Here is a 7287-nt window from a genome sequence, read left to right as displayed (position 1 = left end):
ATGTGAAATCAATGATATTGTTCTGTAGTTTCCACACTCAGTTGGGTCACCCTTCTTTGGGATGGGAACAAATATAGATCTCTTCCAGTCACTACAAAAATAAAAAAAAAAAAGATACACTACAGAGAAGGAAAGCATAGTGTTGAGAGGAACAGTGTTTGAGAAAACTAGTGTGGACGTGAAGTTGCTGGCCAGACAAAAGGGATAAAAGCATTGAAGGATGAGCAGACAGAAATAAAGGTCTGACAGAGAAACAGATCACCCAGAATCTGTAGTGTAACACTGTTGGAGATGGTGTAATTCAACGTAAAAGTGTAAGAAGGACAAGAATATGCTAGTGTGAAAACATCAGCTCCATATTAAGTAGGAAATTATGCCAGGGAAAGGGTGAAACATGGAGACCTCAAGGTATACATCAAAAAGGGCTAAGAATAACAGTAGCAAAGAGAAAAATGAAATTATTGGGAGAATGTGAAATTTTAGAACTTGACAAGGTCTCAACTGTGGTCATGTTGCTGTTATTATTATATGTCATCGAGTCAGAAATGAACTCATAGCTGACCCTCCAGCAGGTTTTCAGAAGCTGTAAATCGAATCGGAGGAGACTCTATCCTGGTGGATTCGAACCACATGCTTTTGAGATTGCAGCACAGCTTCTTACAAGTAGGCCACCAGAGCTCCCTGTGGTCAGGTGACTTTGGAGAATAAAGGTCACTAGGGTTCAAAAAGCTTTTTAAAAGTAAGGCTGTAAATTTGGTGCCTTCCAAATGGGCACTTAGGTAATTTTGGATTATCTCAAGATTTGCTGAGGTGAAGAGATCTTCAAACTTATGACAAACCTGCAGAGAAATTAATAAATGACGGGAGGTAAACAGTACACAATGGAAAAGCACAGAGAAGTTAACTGGTACATGATAGAAGTTGCCAAGTCCATCACTAACCAACCAGTAGAGAAGTCCCATCCTTGGATTCCTTCTCAAGATGGCATGAAAAGCAACCACAATTAATCAGTAAATAGAAACAGCATGTGAAAGAAAAATCTGTACTGCATCTGGTAGAACTGTATTATTACAGGATTCTCTGCAATGCAGTAAGGGCTCAAGCATAACAATGTTTGTGAAGATTATGCAGGACCAGGCAGTGTGTCATTCTGCTGCACAGGGTCACTATAAGCCCGAATTGACCAGCCCTAACACCACTAAAGGGGCAGGGATTTTTTTATAAGAGACTGGAGAAGGAGCAAGGTAAAGGAAGTGCTGGGGGTGGGGGGTGGGGAAGGGCTACCAATGATCTTGATACTCTGAACCTTGTTGTTGTGGTAAAGTGCTGCCGAGTCAAATAGGAAGGCCTCACAGTGACCCTATAAACAGTGGATCTGAATCCTGTCCTTTGCCATCTTCACACTTCCTGACACACTAGAGCCCACTGTGACGGTCACTATGTCAATCCACCTGGCTGAGATGGATTCACCTTAGTTCTCAAACTGACATCATTATTCCTCAATAATTTCAAGAGTTCCGTAAATGCAGACTTTCCCAGTGCAATGTTATTGTTGTTATGTGCCGTCGAGTCACTTGCAACTCATAGCGACCCTATGTACAACCGCCCTAAACTCCGCTCTGTCCTGTGCCAATCGCACCATCTCTGACACTCCCATCCCAATTATCCCAATCACTGAATCAATCCACCTCATAGAGGGCCTTCCTCTCCTGCGCTGTCCCTCCACCCTCCCAAGCATGATGTCCCTCTCTAAGGACCGGTCTCTCCTCACAACATGTCCAATGTATGTTAGACGGAGCCTCAGAATCCTTGCCTCCAAGGAGCCACCCGGTTTAACCCTTTCCAGGACAAATCTGTTTGTTTTCCTAGCAGTCCATGGTATTCTCAGTACTCTTCTCCAGCACCACAGCTCAAAGGCATCAATTCTCCTTCTATCCTCCTTGGTCATTTTCCAACTCTCTGATGCATAACAAGTGATTGTGAAGACCATGGCCTGTATCAGACGCACCTTAGTCTCCAGAGAGACACCATTGTTCTTCAGCACTTTGGAGAGGTCCCTAACAGCAGACTTTCCCATGGCAATGCACCTTTTAATTTCCTGGCTGCTGGTTCCAAGACTGTTGACTATCTCTTCACCATCTATCCTGAGTTTGTAGATACCCTGTCTGTGAATATGCTAACATCATGTGAGACTGAAGGTGGGAAATGATCCAAATGATCATTTTCCTCACCTCCAACTCAGAGATTCGTAAAGTACATTAAGATTGTGAACAGGATTTCCCTAGTCTTCTGATTAGCAAACACTTTTTCATAACCTATGCTACAAAATGTATTACAGGAAATGCTGGGTTAAGGGATTAGGTGTGTTTGTTTACCATGGAAGCGAGCTCCTGAGATCAGGATGGAAAATCTAAGAGGGTGGAGGAGCAGCCAGAGAACAAGTTTGGGAAGAGAAAGCAGTCAGTGCAGGAAGGCAAGGACAGAAGAGAAGATAAAAGGCAGACACTTCCCCTAGGGCAGTCACTAAATGTTTCAGAAAGGTGTGATCTCCAAGTTACAAACAATTCTGGTTTTGTAAAAAGAAAACAAAAGCGCTTCAGTGTAGATACAAGTTGAGACAATGCTACCTAAAGAGACACTAAAAAAGAACAGGGAAATATGAAAAAAAGAAAGGCAACAGAATGTGCCAAAATTTCCCTATAAAATACGGAGGAGCTCTGGTGGTATAGTGGTCAAGGGCTAAGCTGCTAACTGAAAGGTCAGCAGTTCAAACCCACCAGTCATTCCTTAAGAAAAATATGTGGTAGCTGCTTCCATAAAGATTATACCTTGGAAAGTCTATGGAGCAGCTATACTCTGTTCTACAGGGTCGCTAAACAACACAACTAAGTCGTGATAACTAATAACATGAGATTGGAGGGAAAGTATTGGGAGAACTAGTTCTATATAGCGTGTAATGGGTCAGGCTGCTAACCCAAAGGTCAGTTATTTGAGTCCACCAGCCACCCTGCAGGAGAGAGATATGTAATCTCCTCCCATGTGATTTACAGCCTCTGAAACTCCAATGGATGGTCAGCTATGAGTTAGTTCTGATTCCCAGGCGGTAAACCAGGACTAATATAATGATGTTAAACAGACCTAAAGAAAAGAAGATGTAAAAAAAAGGACAGCTTCAAAAGACATTTTGACAGTATAACTCAACAACTCATTACCCTTGAGTAGGAGGAATTGATAGCTCTTGCTATACGAGGGGAAGAAGAGAGAGAAGAAGATTCCAGAAGACTCATAGTTTTGAGTCTTAAAAGTTATGTTGTATCGACCAGACAGAGCCCTCAGTAGAAAGAATAGACTGGGATGAGGAGTAAAATGACGATAGATGAAATCCCTGAAGAACATCCAAGTTAAAAGATCTAGTAGGCATTGTGGCATGTATTTGGAATTCAGAAGGAAAACCTGGTCTGGCGATATGGACTCTAAGATATGAAAGAAGCAGAACTTGAATAGTGAACAACAGGTGAATTCTTTCTGCATTGTTAGATGCAGAATTAATTTGTGAACAATAGTTTCACTAACAGAACTCACTGGATCACTCTGGGAGAGAAGGCAAAACTAGAACAGAGAGATTAAAAAAAGAGCCATTTTTCCAGCTTGATGATGATGATGACATATATTGAGAAATACTAAATCAAAGAGAATTTCTTACTAGGCCACCAGAGCTTCCTAATATATTTTGAATAATTTTAAATTTCAAAATACCATACTTAATAAAAAAATTGAACTAAGTGAAAACACTCCATTCTCCAAGCCCTCCATTAACTTGAGGTTACTGCACTATTTAAAATGTTATTTGAAACATAAAATTTCATTCAATAGCGATATTTTATCCAATTAATGGTACTGTACTATTAGCAAGATGACTGAATATCAAAACACTAATTAATATTTGGTTGAACATTTTAAAAAATTCTCTAAAGTCTAGGATTTTCTAAAGAATATTACATACTATAATACAAACACTTAAAACTTGATTATAAAATTAAGAAATATACTATATTAAAAGGATATCCATCTCAATTCAAATTATCAGAAAGTACCATAATGAAATATCACTTAATCATTACTGTTTCTTTGCTCAAGCAAGACTACTTCAATGTGTTAAAAAAAATGAAAATATACTTTTCAAGTTACTATAGCCTTTGGTCTTCTACCAAATCTATTAACTAGAAGTAGGATTTAGAATTTTTAACTTCCTAACTAAAATGGTGAAAATATGGTAAAGAAATACAACCACAACCACAGCAGATTAAAAGATAGTGGCAAGAATAACCCTTATTTTACAAGTGAAAACATCTTGGACATATGAACTGCTCATGTTTTCAGACTTGAGCTATTACACCAAATTCTGAGTAGAGCTGAAAACAGAACACAGATGAACTCTTAGTATAAAAAGGCTAATTTCAATTCTCTTCTCAGCCTAAACAATGAACCTCTCATTGCTGATTTTAAGTAAAAGATATGAATGAGAGCTCCTCATGTCAGCAAACATAAGTTGCTAATCTATTTTCATGGACTCTCACGCTTGCTGAATACCCATTCAATTTGTTTTTAAACTTAAACGATTAAAGACCTTCTTAAACTGCTTCATCAGAGACTAAGGTTATAAAGCAAGAATAATTTTTCCTCCAAGTTACTCTTTCAAAACCACAGATTAGGACTCATACTCAATATGTAAAGAATCTTATTCTGCTGTTATGCAAATACATCTTTTCCAAAAAGTATCCCAGTAAATTTTAAAACTAAATATATTTCAACAAAATACTTCCATGTTATTATAAATTTATATTTAGAAAATTTTCTAAAAATATGCAACTACAAGCTACTAAAATAAGTGATTTTAATTTGAAAGTTAAATCCATAATAGCCAAAACATGACTTTAATTCTATCCCAACCAAATTTAAAACCATTTCAAGAATAGATTTGATGCACTGAACATTAATAATGGAAGATCAGACGAGTTGTAGAATGACATCAAGGACATCATCCATGAAGAAAGTAAAAGGTCATTTCAGAGACAGAAAATAAAGAAGAGGCAAAAATGAATGTCAGAAATGACTCTGAAACTTGCACTAGAATGTAAAGGCGCCAAAACAAAGGAAAGAAATGCTGAAGCATGAGAAATGAACAGAAGATTTCAAAGGGCAGCTCAAGGAGACAAAGCAAAGTATTGTAATGAAATGAGCTGGCATTGGAAAATCCGAAAGAAAGAACAGGCTCTTCAAGCTGAAAGAACTAAACCAAGCACAAATTCAAGTCTTGCAACACTGAAGGATTCTATGGAAAAAATCTTGAGTGATGCAGGAAGCATCAAAAGATGAAAGGAAGACACAGAATCACTGTACAGAAAAGAATTGGTTAACACTGAACCATTTCAGAAGTAGCTTAATACCAAGAGCCACTGGTAATGAAGAACAAGCTCAAGCTCTACTGAAGACATTAGCAAAATTTAAAGACCCAGCAGTTGATAAAATAAAAATGAAGAGTCCAAAATAGGTAGGTTAGGTGGCAAGCTGGAAATTTCAGTAGGATGTCATCTTATGGTCTTGAGGAAACATGATGCTTCCTCAGTAAACTCTAATTTTTACTCTTATGGCCTTCAACTGAGAATATGATACCTACACACATTATAGAAGGTAATCTTCCTTACTGAAGATCAATTAATATAAATGTGACCTACATGGAAATGCCATGATAGCAGAATCTAGATTAGTGTTTGACCAAATAACTGGGCACCACAGCCTAACCACAATAAACATACAACACTAACCATCACGTGTATTGTATTTTCCCTTCAGAGAAACAGAACTCAACTTCCTCCTACCCTAATGGCTTTCAGCTTGCTTTCAAGGCACTTCTCCTCCAGTAATAGAAGGCATTTCCCTTCCAGTAATGCATGGTCAGAAAAAGAAAGTGAAAATGTTGATTGTATACAGGAATGTAAAGTCAGCAAAAAGTTAACTGTGGATCCGGGATCAGTCTGGGGGTGCATAATCTGGGGTGTGGGGTACCTACCAACTAGAAAGTGTTTCAAATCATACAGAAATCAGTTGTGATATGCATGTAATTGGCTTTGACTCACAGTGACCTTATGTATAACAGAAAGAAACATTGCCCATTCTTGCACCATCTTCAAAATAGTAAATATGTTTAAGGCTGTCATTGAAACCATTGAGTCAATCTATCTTACTGCGGTTCTTTTTTGCTGTCCCTTTACTTCACCAGGTGAGATGTCTCTCTCCAGGGGCCAGTCTCTGTTAATAACAAGCTCAGAGTTTTGAGACAAAGGCTCACCATGTTTGCTTCTAAGGAACACTTTGGCAGTACTCCCCCAAACATATTTGTTTGTTCTTTTGGCAGTCCATACAAAAATACTCTACCTTTTATAGACGCAAGACTAAAAGGTTAAACAATAGTAAAGAAGATCCTTCCTCAGCAGAAAAAAAGATCCATCTTTTATAGATTTATTTGGACACATCAACTTGTTGTCCAAACTAAGATTGTAAGGAAGATCCTTCCACCACCTAAGTGTAATGAGGGAGATGAAAGAGAGCTTGCGCTACAGTCCTTCTATCAATTTACTCTTCACCAACTGTTTTGTTAAGACACACACACACACACAAACACATATACGCAAAAACATTTTTTTTCAACTGCCAAGAGTTGATTCTGATTCACAATGACCCTCCATTGGGTCCCCAGACTGTATATCTTTACAGAAGGGCACTTCCCATCCTTCTCCCACAGAGAAGCTGGTTTCAATCAGCAATCTGATACATTATACACTATACCATCATCCAGGAGGAGGAAGAGGAATGTGGCATCAGGATTGGAGGAAGACTCATTAACAACCTGTGTTATGCAGACGACACAACCTTGCTGGCTGGAAGTGAAAAGGACTATAAACACTGAGGTGTTTGCTATAGAAGATCAAGGACTGCAGCCTTCAATATGGATTGAAGCTTAACATATCAAGAAAACAGATTCTCACCACTGGGCCAGCATCATGATAGATGGAGAAGAGATTGAGATTGTAAATAGCTTCAGCTTGCTTCGTTCCACAATCAACACTCTTGATACCAGCAATCAGGAAATCAAAAGCCAAATTGCACTGGGAAAAACTACTATACTGAAGAGCAACGATGTCAGTCTAGAGATTAAGGTGAGCCTGATCCAAGCCATGGTCTTCACAATTACCTGCTATGCATCAGAAAGTTGTTGTTGTTGTTGTT

This window comes from Elephantulus edwardii, unplaced genomic scaffold (assembly GCF_000299155.1).
Source record: "Elephantulus edwardii isolate Elephantulus edwardi_28Jun2011 unplaced genomic scaffold, EleEdw1.0 scaffold00082, whole genome shotgun sequence".
Lineage (NCBI taxonomy): Eukaryota > Metazoa > Chordata > Mammalia > Macroscelidea > Macroscelididae > Elephantulus > Elephantulus edwardii.
The sequence above is the reverse complement of the archived record's forward strand: the minus strand, read 5'-3'. Positions refer to the sequence as shown.